Source organism: Lynx canadensis, chromosome D1 (genome assembly GCF_007474595.2).
Source record: "Lynx canadensis isolate LIC74 chromosome D1, mLynCan4.pri.v2, whole genome shotgun sequence".
NCBI classification, from domain to species: Eukaryota; Metazoa; Chordata; class Mammalia; order Carnivora; family Felidae; genus Lynx; species Lynx canadensis.
The window spans coordinates 108876407-108894532 of NC_044312.2; positions in this window are offsets into that span (position 1 = coordinate 108876407).

Consider the following 18126-nt stretch of genomic DNA (forward strand, 5'->3'; position numbering starts at 1 on the left):
TTGAAAATAAGATCTAGGGGCGCCTGGGTGCCTCAGTTGGTTAAGTGTCCAACCTCAGCTCAGGTCATGATCTCATGGTTCATGAATCCGAGCCCCGCGTTGGGCTCTGTGTTGATGGTGCAGAGCCTGCTTCAGATCCTCTGTCTCCCTCTCTCTGCCCCTTCTCTGCTCATACTCTCTTTCTCTCAAAAAGAAATAAATATTTTTAAAAAGGTTGATTTATTTTGAGAGGGAGAGGGAGAGAGAGAGAATTCCAAGCAGGTTCTGTGCTGTCGGCACAGAGCCCAGTGTGGGGCCCAATCTCCCAAATGGTGGGATCAGGACCTGAACTGAAATCAGGAGGTGGACGCTTAACTGACTAAGCCTCCCAGGTGCCCCTAAAAAGCTTTTTTTCTTATTGTTTAAATCTCTTTACAAGATAATTGGCTGTTTAAGGCAAAATAATGTATTGTGGGGTTTATAACAAATGTATAAATAAAATATATGAAAATAATAGCACAAAGGCAGAGTGGGGTAAAATAGAAGCATAGTATTGTAAGGTTCTTATACATTCTGTGATATAATGTCTGTGATAAGTTTAAGATGTATACTGTAAACCCTAAGACAACAACCAAAATGACATGACAAAGAGTTATAGCTAATAAGCCAAAAAAGGAGACAAAACAGAATCATAAAAACAATCTAGAAGAATACAATAAAGAGGATAAGGGAAACAATAGAGGGGACAAATAGAAAACAAGCAGCAAAATACTATCAACATTAAATGAAATGGTCCTAACACTCCAATTAAATGTGATGGATGAAAAAATCAATACCCGACCATATACTGCCTATAAGAACCATACTTTTAAGAAACAAATAGGTTAAAAGTAAAGGAATGGGAAAAGATACACTAACAATAACAACAACAACAAAAGATGCTGCAGTGGCTCTAATAATACCAGACAAGTTAGGCGTGCCTGGGTGGCTCAGTCGGTTAAGCATCCAACTTCAGCTCAGGTCATGAGTTTGTGAGTTCAAGCCCCACATCAGGCTCTGTGATGACAGCTCAGAGCCTGGAGCCTGCTTCAGATTCTGTCTCCCTTTCTCTCTGCCCCTCTCCCATTCTCCCCCCACCCCTCTCTCTTTCTCTCTCCAAAATAAATATTAAAAATCGGGGTGCCTGGGTGGCTCAGTCAGTTGAGCATCTGACTTCAGCTCAGGTCATGATTTCACTGTCCGTGAGTTCGAGCCCCGCGTTGGGCTCTGTGCTGACAGCTCAGAGCCTGGAGCCTGTTTCAGATTCTGTGTCTCCCTCTCTCTCTGCCCCTCTCCCACTCATTCTCTCTCTGTCAAAAATAAACATTAAAAAAAATTTTAATGAAAAAATAAATATTAAAAAAATTTTTTTAATACCAGACAAGTTAGGTTTCAAAACAAAGAATACTACCAGGGATAAAGTGGGTCATTTCATAATGATAAAGGGGTCAATTCATAAAGAGGACAGAACCTTCCTAAATGCTTATACATCTAATAATAGAGCTTCAAATATACACGAAACAAAAACTGGCAGACCTGCAAGGAGAAATAGGCATAGTCAAGTAATCATCATAAATTTCAATATTGAATAGAACAATAATTGATAAAACAAGTAAACTGAAAATCAGTCAAGATACAGAAGATGTGAACATTACTATCAACCCACTTGACTCAATTGATATTTTTTGGACCTAACTGACATTTATAGAACACTCCACCCAACAACAGCAGGATAAACTTTTTCTAGGACAGAAAATTTACCAACATAGACCATTTTTAGGCCATAAAACAAGTCTCAATAAATGTGAAAGGATTCAAAACATAGAAAGTATATTCTTTGACAACAATGGAATTAAATTAGAAATCCATAACACAAAGATCTCTGGAAAATCCCCAAATATTTGGGAACTAAATAACATACTTTATTATTTTTTTAAAGTAGGCTTTAAGCCCAATGTGGGGCTTGAACTCACAATCCCGAGATCAAGAGTCTCATGCTATACCAGCTGAGCCAGCCAGATGCCCCTAAATAACATACTTTAAAATACCCCATAGATCAGAGAAGGAATCAAAAGGGAAATTAGAAAGTATCCTGAACCAAATGAGAATAAAAAAACACAACATATGGAAATTTATGGGATGCAGGTAATAAGTACTTAGAGGGACATTTATACACTAAATGTCTATATTAAAAAAAAGACAAGGGCGCCTTCTAACTAAGTAAAGGTTGCAGGATATAAAATCCATACACAGAAATCATAGTATTTCTATATACTGTCAATGAACCATTGGAAATTTTACTGTATTTATTTTTATTTATTTATTTTTTAAGTTTAAGTAATCTCTACATCCAGCACAGGGCTTGAACTCACAACCCCAAGATCAAGAGTCACATGCTCTCCCAACTAAGCCAGCCAGGCACCTCAACTATTTCATTTTTTAAGTGCTGTTGCAAATGGTATTGTCTTTTAAAATTTTTAATTTCCAGGGTGCCTGGCTGGCTCAGTTGTTAGAGCACGTGACTCTTGATCTCGGGGTTATGAGTTTGAGTCCCACATTGGGTGTAGAGAGTACTTAAAAATACACTTTTAAAGGGGTGCCTCAGTGGCTCAGTTGGTTAAGTGTCTGACTTCAGCTCAGGTCATGATCTCGCAGTTTGTGAGTTCAAGCCCCAAGTTGGGCTCTGTGCTGACAGCTCGGAGCTGAAGTCTGCTTTGGACTCTCTCTCCTTCCCTCTTTGTCTGCCTCTCCCCCACTCACACTCTGTCTCTCCCTCTCTCAAAAATAAATATTTAAAAAAACTTTTTAAATACACTTTAATAAGTAAGTAAGTAAGTAAATAAATAGTGAAATAGCTAGGGATGAATTTGAAAAATGGCAAGACCTTTACTCTGAAAATAATAAAAAATTATTGAGAGAAATTAAGGGATTTAAAAAATGAAGATATACTGTCTCAATATTGAGATGAGGTATGACGAACTCAATATTGTGAAGATGTCAGTCTTTCCCAAGTGAACTGTAGATTCAGTGCAATACCAGCCCAAATCCCAGGCTTTTAAATAAAGATTGACGAGCTAATTCAAAAATTCATGTGAAAATGCAAAGGACCTAGAAGAGTCAGAAACAACTTTGGGAAATCATAAAGCTAGAAGACTTGAACTATCTGACTTACACAACCAAGACTTAGAAGATTAGATCAATCCAGGCCGTGTGATGTTAGTGTAAACAGGGACAGATACATCAATGAAACAGAATAGGGAGTCTAGAAAATATACCCACACATATATAGTTAATTGATATTTGACAAAAGTGCAAAGGCAATTCGGTGGAGAAGCAATAGTTTTTTCAACAAGTAATGCTGGAACAAGTAGACATCCATATGCAAAACTACGAACTTGAGTCCAAACATCTCATCGTATACCAAAATTAACTCAAAATGGATCATAGACCTAAGTGTACAACTTAAAGCTATAAAACTACTAGAAGAAAATTCAAGAGAAAAATCTCTGTGGTCTTGGATTAGGCAAAGATCTCTTAGAAATGACAACAAAAACGGGTGACTGGGTGGCTCACTTGGTTAAGCGTCCAACTTCAGCTCAGGTCATGATGTCGCGGTTCGTGAATTCGAGCCCTGCGTTGGGCTCTGTGCTGACAGCTCACAGCCTGGAGCTTGCTTCAGATTCTGTGTCTCCCTCTCTCTCTACCCTTCCCCTACTCACACTTTGTCTCTGTCTCTCTTTCTCTCTCTCTCTCTCTCTCTCAAAAATAAACATTTTAAAAAATAAAAAAAATTTTTAAATGACAACAAAAACACAATCCATGAAAGAAAAAAATGACCATTTGGACTTCATCAAAATCAACACTTCTACTGTTTGTAAAACATTGTTAAGAGAAGAAAAAGACAAGCCACAGACTAGGAGAAAATACTTACAAATCAAATATCTAATAAAGGACTTGTATCCAGAGTGTATAACAAATTCTCAAAACTCTTTATGAAGTCACTATGCCTGTGTCTTGAGTTTATCAGTTTAAATGTTGCTGCAGGCTTCTGACAATAGACAGAATTAGAGCCTGCATGTTTCTAGAATCTGAGAAGGGGCTCAGCATCCACACCCTTCTTGGAATTATGGGATCACTGATCCTACAACCTTAAATAGAATTACCTTGTCCTTCAGAGTCACAGGTGGTCTCCTGCTGTGATCTCTATTATTAGAGGTGATGGTCTCAGCTCATATTCCGTCTAGCTATTCCTTCAAGCCCTGGAGAATGTGTTGCTGTCCCCCTCAAACACTTCCGAGTGGCTTTTCATTCACCTTGAGTTGGGGGCACCCAGGCCAACAGTGAACTCTATACCAATACCTGACTCCAGACAGAGCCTGTGTCTAAGAAGACCCAGTTCTTTTTCTAGAGAAAAGAACTGATTCCCACCCAGCACTGGGCCCTGTGAGATACCCTTGACCATCTTTCATAGATACCTGCCTCTCATTTCAAGTCAGTCTTGTACAATCAGCTAGATATCCACGGACGACACTCTACAGCTCAATATAAGATGATCCTAACACATCCGCAACCCACACATGCCTCTTGAAATCCTGAAAGCCAGGGGCGCCTGGGTGGCTCAGTTGGCTAGGCATCCGACTTTGGCTCAGGGCATGATCTCACAGTTGGTGAGTTCTAGCTCCGCATCAGGTGAGCTTGAGCCCTGCTCCAGACTCCGCATTCTCTCTCCCTCTCACTCTGCCCCTCACTCACTCATTCTCTCTCTGTCTCTCTGTCTCTCTCTCTCTCAAAAAAAAAAAAAAAAGTCACAGAGATGAAAAAATACAGCATGAGGAATATACTCAATAACACTGTAATAACATTAATGGTGAGAGATAGTGACTACACATCACAGTGAGCACTGAGAATTGTATAAAATTGCCAAGTCACTATGTTGTACACCTGAAACTAATATAATATTGTATGTCAACTAAACTTCAATTAAAAAAAAAAAAAAAGAAATCCTTGAAAGCCAGAAGAGAACCCCTAAATTTATACCACCGGGTGGCAAAGTCAGCCTAGAAGGCAAAGGGTGAAGAACAGTACAAACCTTTCAGAGGAACTGCACAAAGACAACAGGATAGTGACCTCTGGAGGATGGGGAAGAACTAGAAAACTGCTGACCTTCACCCTGTGACTTGCTGCTCTCCAGGAAGGGTCTACTTCTGTGTGTCTTCCCTTGTCCCATTAACGTGAGTGTCTCATACAGGGATAGTGACCAGTTATAACACTTGTCAAGGGGTCATTATGCCCTAATGAATAGGGACAAATAGATGTATAGTATAGTCTCTCTATAGAGGGGTAGAGAAACCAGCCCCCTGAGACCAAGGTAGAAAATCAGTTACATGATCAGTGGTAACTGCATACCTGTTCAAACAGCTGAAGTAAAAATGGTGACAATACCAAATGCTGAGGAGGATAGAAAGAAACTGCATTTCTTGTGCATTGCTGGTGAAAATATAAATGGTATAGCTACTCTGGAAAACTACCTGGCAGTTTCTGTTGACCTAAACATACGCTTATCATACAACCCAGCAATCACACTCCTGGGCACTTATTCCAGAGAAGTGAAAACATAGGTCTACTCAGAATTTGTGCGTGAATGTTCATAGCAGCTTATTTGTAATAGCCAATATTTGGAAATAATTTCAGTGTCTTTCGATGAATGAATGGTGTGTCCACACCCTGGAATATTACTCAGCAATAAAAAGGAACAAAACATCTTGAATGGATCTCAAAGCAATTATGCTGATGAAAAAAAAAAAGCTAATCTCAAAAAGTTACATACTTGATGACTCCATTTTTATATCACTCATGAAATGACAAAATTATAGAGATAGAGAACAGATTTAGTAGTTGCCAGGGGTTAGGGACAAGGGTGCATCTGATAGGATCTCTGTAATGATGGAACAGTTCTGTATTTTGATGGTGATGGTGGTTACATAAATGTACACATGACATCAATTACACAGTGTTACACAACACACATACAAATGAGTATGTATAAAACCATTAAAATCTGAATCAGGTCTCTGGATTGCACCAAGGCAAATCTCTTGGTTTTCACAATACACTTGTAATGAACTGAATGTTTGTGTCCTCTCCAAGTCCTATGTTGAAATCCTAGCCCCCAGTGGGATATTTGGGAGAGAATTAGCTCATAAGAGAGGAGCCCTCATGAGGCAGATTAGCTCCATTATAAAAGGAACTACGAAAGGCTCCCTTGCTCTCTTTCCACCATGTGAGGACCCAGTGAGAAGTTGGCAAGCCGCGGCCCAGAAGAGGGCTCTCACCAAAACCGACCGTCCTGGCGCCCAGATCTCAGACTGCAGTCTCCAACACTGAGAAAGAAATGTCTGCTGTTTAAGCCATGCAGTCTGTGGTATTCTGTGGTACTGTAGCAGCCTATGAAATAATAGCAAATATATTGGTCTCTGCCCCAGTTCCTGACACAGGGCTCCTAAACTCCTATAACTTCCTAAGTGATAAGAGCATTAGGAGCATCCTTTATTCTGACGTTTGGTTTTGGACCTGTTTCTGACACAGAGCTCTGCAATCCCTTGGAATTTCCTGGATGATAGGAGTGTCTTGGTTTTTTGTTTTTGTTTTTTTAAGTTTATTTATTTATTTTTGAGCAAAAGGGAGAGAGTGGGAGAGGGGGGAGGGAGAGAGAGAGAGAGAGAGAGAGAGAGAGAGAGAGAGGATCCCAAGCAAGCCCCACACTGTCAGCGTGGAGCTAGACGCAGGTCTGGAATTCCTGAACTGTGAGATCATGACCTGAGCCGAAATCAAGAGTCTGGTGCTTAACCGACTGACCCACCCAGGCGCGCTGAGTGTCTTTTGTTCTAATGGGACGACTCTTGATGGGCTCCTGGGCATCTTCAGGATGGAGGCTCTTCATTAAAAGCTTGAGGAAGCCTGACAATTCCACAGCCTCATCTTGCAGCCTCATTTGCCCCCATCCCTTTGTGAGCTAATGCTTGGCCTGACACCTCCTGAGACAGAGATACAAGAATGTCCAGGAGAGAGATGTCCGCGGGCTGCAGAGGTTCCTGTGACCAGGAAGCAGACCTGGTAGAGGAATGTGTGTTCTAGGACCTCACAGGAAGCCATGAAATATGTAGAGTCCTTCTAGTTGAAAATGCCCAACCCCTGGCCATTCCTGCCCACAGATGACTATCTCCTAATACGAATTGCCAGAAGAATCCGGGAACACGGGAAGAACTCAGCAGGGCTCAGCAGGAAAATGGCAGAGCACTAGAACCAGAAACACAGGGGCGCCCGGGTGGCTCGGTAGGTTAAGTGTCTCTGACTCCAGCTCGGGTCGTGATCTTGTGGTTCGTGGGTTTGAGCCCCACATCAGGCTCTCTGCTGTCAGCACGGAGCCCGCTTCGGAACCTCTGTCTCCCTCTCTCTGCCCCTCCCCACCACTCAAAAATAAACATTAAAAGAAGAAGAAGAACCAGAGACACCATGCAAAAATGAGGCCCACGAAACAGAGCAAGCTGCAGAAAAGGCCCCTGTTGGCCACACACTGAGTCTGTGCCCTGCAAGCCCTCCAGTTACGGAGCGTGGGAAACGAGTCAGAGTCAAGTGAGACTGCGGTCCTCATCTTTGCGTCAGTGCTGAGCGGGGCAGAGAACTTGCTTGCCCTTCCCTCCCTTCAGCCCCTATAGATCACCTGTTTCCTGAACTCACACTGAACTTCAACACCCAGACTTCCTGGGGCCTGTCTCTCTCCCAGTCTTCTTATCCCTTGACTGTCACATTTGCATTTCTTTTGGCCTGGTCTGACTGTTTTGCTTTGACCTTGACCCTGCCCTTTCCCTTCCAGCTTCATGGTGGTCTGATGAGTGTAGTGTTCGGACAACTTGGAAATAGCTCCCCGGAATCCCCGGTGAAACCGTGTGGTCTCTTGCAGTTCTGGTATATTCCACAGCATGAGTACATCACAGTAAACTATCCATTTTTAAGCACTTGTTAAACCAGTTTAACAAGCATTCCCTGTTTATTTTACAATATAAATCACTTTATCTAAGTGGTATGAGAAGGCCGGTCTGGGAAGGAAGGCATGCCTGGGGGTAGCAGGGCCTCAGGGTGGAGGGCCATGGAGAACAGGGTCCAGCCAAGCCAGAACAGAGACTGCCTCTGGGTGTTTTAGTTACATGATCCAACAAATGCCTATTTTTACTTTTGCCCTTTTGCGGTGGGGTGGGAGTTTCAGGTGAAACTGAAGGAGGCCTGCTAGACCTAGACCTTGGCCTAGCACACTCATGCTGACGGGCCTTGGCTGGGCAACTTTAGGCAAGTAATAAAGGGATCTGGCCATGATTCTCGAGGGCCGATAAAAGACCAGCCGTAGACCTGGACTGACTCTGAGGAGCAGGAAATCTGAATTCTAGACCTGCTGCTTTCACATCCTCTGAGGGGCCTTGAGCCAGGCCCCACTCTGTTTGCCCTGCCACCCACTCTGCTCCCAGCCTGGCTGGGGAAAGGCTGAGGGGGTGAAGGTCCCCAAGGAGCAGGTGTCCCCTCCCCGCACTGCTTGCCTGCACCAGAGGCACCAGAGCCTTAGGGACTGTGTGCTCCTCAAAGGGACTCCCAAGGAGTCCTAGGACTGGGACACAGGCCGCCTACAGTTCCGGGCTCCACCTCTAGGCAGTGCCCGATGTAGTCGGGGCTGCGGCACGAGTACTTCCCATTCCCGCATCAAGCGTGTTTCCAGCTCCGGCATTCTGGAAAGACCAGACTTCCCCTCTTTGCAGCAAAGAGATGCTCCTGCATGGACCCCACTCTGCAGGGCGCAGGAGGTTCACAGCCTGGACCCTTCCTGTCTCTTGGGACTGGAACTCAAGCCACAGGTCTGGCTGTGGCCTCCCAGCTTCTAGCTTAGCTTTGCACAAGGCTCGCGCCAGGACACTCAGCCTCTGCCTGGCTCAGCCCTACACTCCTCTCCATGGGCCTCAGTGTCACCCTGGTCAGGATTCTGCATGGAGAAATGTCATCCCACCGGGGCGTCTGAGTGGCTCAGTCGGTTAAGCAGCCGACTCTTAATTTCTGCTCAAGTCATGATCTCTCCATTAGTGGGATCAAGCCCCGACTTGGGCTCTATGCTGACCACATGGAACCTGCTTGGGATTCTCACTCCCTCTCTCTGCCCCTCCCCCACTGGCGCTTTCTCTCCCTCCCTCTCCCTGTCTCTCTCTGTCTCTCAAATAAATAAATAAAAAAGAAATGTCATCCCACCCCCAGATCAAGTCCTCTGCCTGGAATGTTCTTCCCAACTCATCTGCCACCTCATCCTTCAGTCCTAATTAAAGCCCCACCCCTGTGCTCATGACTGTCTCCCTGACGCAAGTTCCCAGTGCACCGGGTGGCTCAGCAGCCTTTTCGCACGGCCCACGTGGCACTGCAGCTATTTATAGATGTGACAACTCTCCCCACGGAGGCATCTTAAAGCAAGTTCCAGAAATATGCTTAGGAAGGTAGAGAAGCCTGGAGAAACACAGGGCTGCTGCTGTGTGTGTGTGTGTGTGTGTGTTCACTTTTTGCTTTATACATTTCATTGCTTATAAAATGTATAAATATTACAAGGCTGTAAATATTACAACCTTTTGTTTTAATTTTTTTTCATTTATTTATTTCGAGAGAGGGAGAGCACAAAAGGGACAGGGGCAGAAGGAATCCCAAGCAGGCTCCGCACCATCAGCACAGAGCCGGATGTGGGGCTGTGTTTCACAAACGGCGAGATCATGACCTGAGCAGAGACCGAGAGTCAGATGCTCTACCTACTGAGATAATCAGGCGTCCCTGTTTGAAATTTTATAACAAAATTTTAATACCTTTCTATGTAAAGTCTCACACATTTCTATTTTTATTTTGTAATGTTTATTCATTTTAAAAATTTTATTTTTATGTTATATTTTTAATGTTTATTTTTGAGAGATTGAGTGGGAGAGAGGGAGAGTGTGAGCAGGCAGGGGCACAGAGAGAGGGAGACACAGAATCTGAAGCAGGCTTCAGGCTCTGAGCTGTCAGCACAGAGCCCAACACGGGGCTCGAACTCATGAACCGTGAGATCATGACCTGAGCCGAAGTCGGACTCAACCGACTGAGCCACCCAGGTGCACCACGCCCCATCCAATCTTTTTTTTTTAGGTCTATCTATCTATCTATCTATTCATTTTTATTACATTCATTCATTTTTGAGAAACAGAGAGAGACAGAGCACAAGCAGGGGAGGGGCAGAGAGAGAGGGAGACACAGAATCCGAAGCAGGCCCCAGGCTCCGAGCTGTCAGCACAGAGCCCGACGCAGGGCTCAAACTCACAAACCTTGAGATCATGACCTAAACCAAAGTCAGATGCACAACTGACTGAGCCACCCATGCACCCCTATTTATTTTTGAGAGGGAGAGAGAGAGAGAGAGAGAGAGAGAGAGAGAGAGAGTACATGAGCATGGGAGGGGCAGAGAGAGGGAGAGAGAGAATCCCATAGCACAGATTCTGATGCAGGGCTCAATCTCACTAACTGGGAAATCATGACCTGAGCCCAAATCAAGAGTTAGGAGCTCAACCGACTGAGCCATCCTGGTGCCCCAGCAGCTTGCTTTTTCTCATTCAAAAATAAGATTGGAGGGGAGCCTGGGTGGCTCCGTCAGTTAAGTGACTCTTGATTTGGGCTCAGGTCATGATCTCATGGTTCGTGAGTTCAAGCCCACATTGGGGTCCACGCCGATGATGTGGAGCCTGCTTTGGGTTCTCTCTCTCTTCCTCTCTCTGCCCCTCCCCTGCTTGTGCTCTCTCTCTCTCTCAAAAACTAAACTTTAAAAGAAAAGAAAAAGCAAGCTGCAAAACAGTATCTTCAGTATAACACCTTTTATGAAAAAAATCTCATAACTGCTAAAATAATACATTTCTATTTATATGTATATACTATGTATACACATATATTAAATAGAATATGTACATATATATACATATATTAAGTATACATATATGCGTGTATTGTATGTGTATATACATAATGCACATTATTTAACATATGTATATCATGTATATAGACATATATAAACCGGAGTAGTATTATATTCCACACACTGATGCGTATATATATATATATAATATATATATATATATGGCAGAATAACAGTAGTCAACTTTAGGACAGGCATAGGGTGAGAGGTGATGGTCCAAGGGCCTTTAACTGTACTGTTTAAATTTTACAACAAGAGGGGCACGGCTCAGTCAGTTAACGTCCGACTTCAGCTCAGGTCATGACCTCACAGTTCATGGGTTTCAAGCCCTGCTGAACAGGGCTGTGCTGACAGCTCAGAGCCTGAGCCTGCTTTCGGATTCTGTGTCTCCTTCTTTCTCTGCCCTTCCCCCCTCTCACACTCTGTCTCTCTCTCAAAATAAATAAACATTTTTAAAAATTTTACTGGGGCGCCTGGGTGGCTCGGTCGGTTAAGCGTCCGACTTCGGCTCAGGTCATGGTCTCACGGTCCGTGAGTTCGAGCCCCGCATCGGGCTCTGTGCTGACAGCTCAGAGCCTGGAGCCTGTTTCCGATTCTGTGTCTCCCTCTCTCTCTGCCCCTCCCCTGTTCATGCTCTGTCTCTCTCTGTCTCAAAAACAAATAAACGTTAAAAAAAAAATTTCTACTTTTATAATAAGAAAGTATTCATGTACTTAATATTTCTAAATAAATAACAATAATAAATCATAGGGTGGAGCCAGGAAGCCCGAGGTAGGAAAGGCAGTGTTTCAGGTGAGCCCATGACATATGTTTCCTGCAACAAAGTTTCATCGGCTCTGGCCGCTGAGTCCGGTTGGACATCTTGATGGGCCAGTCTCCCAAAGTGTCACAGTATATAATTTCCAAAGCTAAAGGCATGGCCCTCCTTAATATAGTGTGTGTGTCAGCGATTACCGAATGCCTTGAGGAGGGTACCAGTAAGGTGGGAAGGGGCGCCTGGGTGCGCAGTCGGTTTAAGCGTCCGACTTCAGCCAGGTCACGATCTCGCGGTCCGTGAGTTCGAGCCCCGCGTCAGGCTCTGGGCTGATGGCTCGGAGCCTGGAGCCTGTTTCCGATTCTGTGTCTCCCTCTCTCTCTGGCCCCCCCCCGTTCATGCTCTGTCTCGCTCTGTCCCAAAAATAAATACACGTTGAAAAAAAAAATTAAAAAAAAAAAAAAAAAAAAAAAAAAGGTGGGAAGAACTAACTCAAAGAGAACATCAAAAAGTTAATTAAGTTCAGTGAAACTAAAAAGCCGAGCACGAGGCTACTAAGCTACAAGCACAGCTGCCAACGACCTACAGGTAATGAAACCAGTGCCTGCAGAGCCGGACTTTTTCTATCCAGCAGAAATTCTCTACACCTTATCAATCTGCTTGAGCTGGGACTGGCAGTCATCCTTTTGCCTTATTTCCAAATTTTGAATAATTATTTCTTAACAGAGGAGTGTGTTACTTAACCTCTTCTCAGAATCTTCTCTGCTGATCCCGACCCAGAGTTATTAGTCTGAGCTGGGTGGGAAGCGGACTGACCACACTCGGTGGCAGCATTCTGAGCTCTGAGGACACAACCTGGGGCCAGGTGCCATCAGCGCCCTCCTCTAGAGGCCTGAGCTGGGCCTCAGGGAGCAGGAATGAGTCAGCTCTCTCCTTCAGGTCAGGGAGTCCTGCGGCAGGGCCCCTTCCACCCACGTCTTCAAGGTGAGATCTGAGGGCTGAGGGCTGAGCCGAGATGTAAGGAGAGCTGGAGTTCACCAGGACTGGGGAGGACCAACGCGAGCCAGGAGCGGCAGGAGGAGCTGATGCGGGGGAGGGGCAGCCTAAAAGGCTCCTGAAGGGCCTGGCATAACCACAGACAAGCCCTAGTGTATTCAGAAGGCAAGGTGGGACAATACCAAAGACTGGTTTAGCAAGAGCTTCCTAAAGGCAGATGATGTGGGGAGGAGGTCCGGGATACCCAGAGAATCCAGAGAGGCTCAGTCCTGGGGAGGCGCCCTGGGTGCTGTGGGGGCTGGGCAGGGGGAAACAGAGGAGGCAGCCTCAGCAGGAGTCGAGGCCCTTGCGAGGGAGTAGGGAGGAAGGATGGGAAGGGAACATCAGGCTGAGCGAGCGAGGACACAGGCACTGTCCCACCGTCTTCTTCCCGGGGGACCCCTAGAATGAGACTTCTTTTGGCTCCTCTGTCTTCCTCTCTCTCTTCCCCCCCCCCAACTTGAACGCGTGCGCGCTCGCTCTCAAGAATAGTAAACATTAAAAAAAAGAAAATAATGAGACCTGGCCACAGGGTCCTTTCCACCATCCTTTGAGCCCTGAGCCCCAACCCAGGTCCCGTTTCTGCGCCTTTTTTGGATCCGGGGCCACCATACCCGCCCAGGCACTATCAAAGCACCAAGCTGAGCCACATCGATGGGAAAAGCGGTTCCCAAAAGTCGAGGCGGAGACAGACCCCCGCCCCCAGAGTTCCCTCCTTCCCGCGAGGCTCCTCTTTCCCAGCCCTGCTGAGGGCCACCCCACAACCCCCGAACTGCCCACCCCCAAATGACACTCGCGGATGAGGGGACCTCGCGGATCCGACGCTGCCCGCCCCCAGCCTGTTGGGGGGTGGGGCTCAGTCCGGTGACTCCCAGGAACCCCGGGCGTCTGATTACTAGGACGGTCACGTGAGGTGCGGCGCCGGGGTCGGGGCTGCGCCAACCTACGGCGGTCTCTCTGGGCCCAGAGGTCCCAACTCAGGGTGGGGTAGCGGGGGGAGCTCCCAGGCCGCTTCTCCTCATCCCAGGGTCTCTGCCCTGGCCTTCCAGATTGGGACACACGGGGAGTGCCAGGCAGGGAAGGGGAATGAATCTAGGGCAGAAAGAGGCTCTAGAAGGAGCAACCCTGGGGTCATTAGACCATGCCTCTCATAGCTGGGGTTCCTATGGGTAGGGGTCGTCAGGAATGAGGGAGAAGCGTGTCCCAGGTTTGGAGAGAGAATGGGGGCAGCATCCTGGCAGGAGCACCCGAGGAAAGACCCACGGTCTTGTGCCCCAGAGGTGGATATGGGGGAATGCGTGTCCTTGGGAAGGTTGTCTGTATTTCTGTCCTTCCACCCTCTGCAAAACAGCTTTCAAGCTCTGCTACGCCTTAACTGGGCTGGCATCTCCCCTTTCCCATACACACACTGGGCCAGCGGCATTCCTGGCACCCAGCTCCATCCACCGCCTACCATCGAGCCCTCTCATCCCAGCCAGTGCCCTCCCCGGCCCCTTCCTACATTTCTGCTCTGCGCGCAGCCCCACCCGGGCGCTCTCACTCCTCCGTGCAGCGCCTTCTGTTCCCCTGCAACCCAGACTCGGTCTTCCGGGCCCCGCCCCCCACTCCCGTACCCAGCTCCAGAGCAGCCCCTTTTGGAAAGCCTTCTCTGGGAGGGTCAACCAGTTCCATCGCGGCCCCACTTCCCTCCCGGCCTCCCAAGCCCGGAGCCAAAGCGTGTGCGAACACAGGGCCTGGCGCTCGCGGGGGGAAAGGGCTTTGAGGCTGGGAGCCGCACGGGGCGGGGAGCTGGGTGGGCAGGTCACTGAGCCACTGTGGGAATCCGGTGACAAGTGACGCTGTTGCGCGGGGTGGGGGTGAGGGACAGCGTCGGAAGGAAGGAGGGGTGTGGTGCCCGAGGCTCCGCTCCGCCCCACGCCGGGGCCGGGGTGGGGTCCGGAACTGCGAACCCGGCAGGTGCTCGCTCGGTTCTCCCCGTTCCCCCTCTCCGCCCCGCCCCCGCCCCCACCCCCACCCCACCCCCACCCCAGCCGCAGGGGCGCGGGCGGAGGCAGCGGGCTGAGCTCACTCGGCGGTGACGCGCGAGCTCCAACTGCGGCCTCGCGTCGCCTCCCGGGAGCCAGAGTCTGCGGGGGACGCTCGCAGCTGCGTCAGCTCCGGCCACCTTCGCAACGCCTCTACCCGGGCGGGAGCAGCGCGAGGCGGAGGCGGAGGCCCGGCCTTCCGGCTGTGCAGGGGGGCGGGAGGCAGCCTCCAGTGCGGGAGCGCGTGGACTGAGCCCTCGGCTCCGCCGCAGAGGGGCCTAGGGTTCAAAGCGGTTAAGCAGGCAGACTGTCAGCCGTTCCAGATCATTCTCAGTTAGCCTCACACCGCCCTGCAAAGGAAGGCTCTCCTAGGCCCTCACCATGCTTTAAGACGGGACCCCATGAAAGTGGGCATCCAGCAGCTCCTGGTTCCGCCCACTAATAGGGAGCTCACTACCTCTTACTACCACCAAAGTTTTTTGTTTTTAAGTTCATCCATTATTTTGAGAAAGTGGGGGATGGGTAGAGAGAGAAAGAATCCCCAGCAGGCTCGGCACTGATAGCTTGGGCCAGAGGCGGGGCTCCAAACCACCAACCTTGAGATCATAACCTGAGCAGAAACCAAGGCGGCGCCCCTGAAAATTCTTCCCACCTCACCCCCTCCCCTCCCACTCCCGAAAATTCTGAAGTTAACACTCCTTTATGCTCGGCTCATTCATTCATTAAACAGATGTTTACCGAGCACCTACTATGCGGCAGAGACTGGCAGTGGTTTAGATAATGAAGCTTTGCCATGACAAAACCAAGTCTCAAGTCTCTTGGTTGATGTTCTAGGATCCTTGGAACGTATGGATCGCTTTTCTCTGGAAGCCCTCCTACCTATGCCCACTGGGTTAAGCCCTTAAAACTGGAGAGGGCGGAACCTCTTCTGGTTTTGAACTTGACCAAAGAATTTGGAGATGCCTAGTGAAAGCTCAGCTCTGGGCTTTGAAAATCTCCCCAGCTCCCAGCTCTGTTGGAGGCCAGTGGGGAGGGAGGCTGGCTCCCTTGGGGCTGGGCTGGTCAAGGTGAGATCTGGTCCCCGCCCCATGGCACAGGCTCTGGAGCAAGGAGCACCGCCAGAGCACATGCGGTGCCAGAAGCCAGGGCTTCAGAGGCTGCCTGCCCTCTAAGCCCAAGGGTCAAAAGGTCTGGGGTCCCCACCCACAAAGGAAGACGTGGGCATATGTTTCAACACAGGTGGCGGTTGGAATCTGCGAGGAGGAACAGCTGAATATTTCAGTCTTAAGCCAAGAGCAGATGGCCTGTTACTGGGAGACTTCCTGCGTGGATTGGGGTGGGGGAGGGGGGAAGAGGGGGAAGGAACTTTCATTCCCTTGCCTGGGGAGCAGCCCATCTCCCAGAGGAAAATATCTGTGGCCCTGACTTCATCTGTCCACCCTTGTTCTTCCTTCCGTCTAGAATTCCGTTCTGCTCAAAGCCGGTTCATTCTCATCCTCCAAATCGCTGCTCAAATGTCACCTTCCTTGTCCACCCTATCTAAAACTGGTCCTCTCCTCTGGCTCCCTTTATCCCTCCACCTTACTCTCTTTAGAACATTTATACACTGCTGTTCTCTGGAGTCACCGCCTGACTCCAACACTAGCTCCTAGGAAAGCTTGGCCTTGGCTTCCTCTTGCCTCATTTCCACTAGCTGTGCCTTTCATTGAGTGTTTGTTGAATGAATGAAGTTCTGTCCCAGGAGTAAAGAATTGGAAGCCAGAAGTAAAGACCACTAGGTCCTACTGTACAACTAAGTTTTTTTAAATCTCTTTATATCTACCTTTTACACAAAGGATTGAAGTCATCTTTTGAGGGGGGGGCGGGGAATTGGAATCAGCTTTTAAACATACAGTGAGAGTGAACTAGCTAGCTAGATTTTTTTTTTTAATGTTTATTTATTTTTGAGAGAGAGAGAGAGAGAGAGCATGAGCGGGAGAGGGACAGAGAGAGAAAGGAAGGCACAGAATCTGAAGTAGGCTGTAGGCTCTGAGCTGCCAGCACAGAGCCTGACACGGGCTCAAACTCATGCACCATGAGATCATAACCTGAGCCGAAACAAAGAGTCAGACGCTTAACCGACTGAGCCACCCAGGTGCCCCAATATACTTTTATTTTTAATTGGATATTTTCAACACCATGTATAACATATTCTTGTAGAAAGAAAGAAAGAAAGAAAGAAAGAAAGAAAGAAGAAAGAAAAGAAAGAAAGGAAGGAAGGAAGGAAAGAAACCCAAACTGGATTCCAGCCCTTAGATTTAATCACCTGTTTACAGGAAACGCAGAGGGGACAGAAGAATAAGTTACACCACACCACAGGGATACGATCAGCAAAATCCAGAGTGTGGAAAATTCCAAGGGCAAACCCAGATTCTTCAGCAAATAACTTACAGGGGGAAAAAGGTGGGGAGCCAAACCTACAGAATTTAAGAGAATCTTAAGAGACATATAATCAAAGCAAATGTGTAGACTCTATAAATCTCGACTGAACAATCCAACTGCAAAAAATTGAGACAAACTGTGTATTTGAAGATTAGTATTAAAGAAGTATTGTTAATTTTTTAGTGTGAAAATGCTAATGTGGCTATTTAAAAAAAATTTTTTAATGTTTGTTTTTGAGACAGAGACAGACAGAGCATGAGCGGGGGGTGGGGGGGAGGGCAGAGAGAGAGAGGGAGACACAGGATCCGAAGCGGGCTCCAGGCTCCTAGCTGTCAGCACAGAGCCCGATGCGGGGTTCAAACTCACGAACCTTGAGATCATGACCTGAGCTGAAGTCGAACGCTTAACCAACTGAGCCACCTAGGCGACTCTAAACATTTTTTTTACAGATGGATTTATATGACGTCTGTGCTTTGCTTTAGAATAATTCAGGGCGTGGAGGTATTTGGGGTGTTGAGAAACAAAAGTGGCCAGGGGTTAATAATTGTTGAAGGGTAACATGGGGATTCACTAAACTATTCTTATTCCTTTCTTTTTTTTCTGTTTGAAATGTTCCCTAATTGGGGCACCTGGCTAGCAGTTGGTAGAGCATGTGACCTGGATTTTGGGGTCATAAGTTCAAGCCCCATGTTGGGCACAGAGTTCACTTAAAAAATAAAAAAATAAAAATAATAAAATAAAATAAAAATAATTAAATAAAAAATAAAATCTTGAAATTTTCCATAATATATAGACATAAGTTTAGCCAACTTTCCCCAATTAGTCAACATTTCCCAAGTAAGAACATGACAACAAAATAG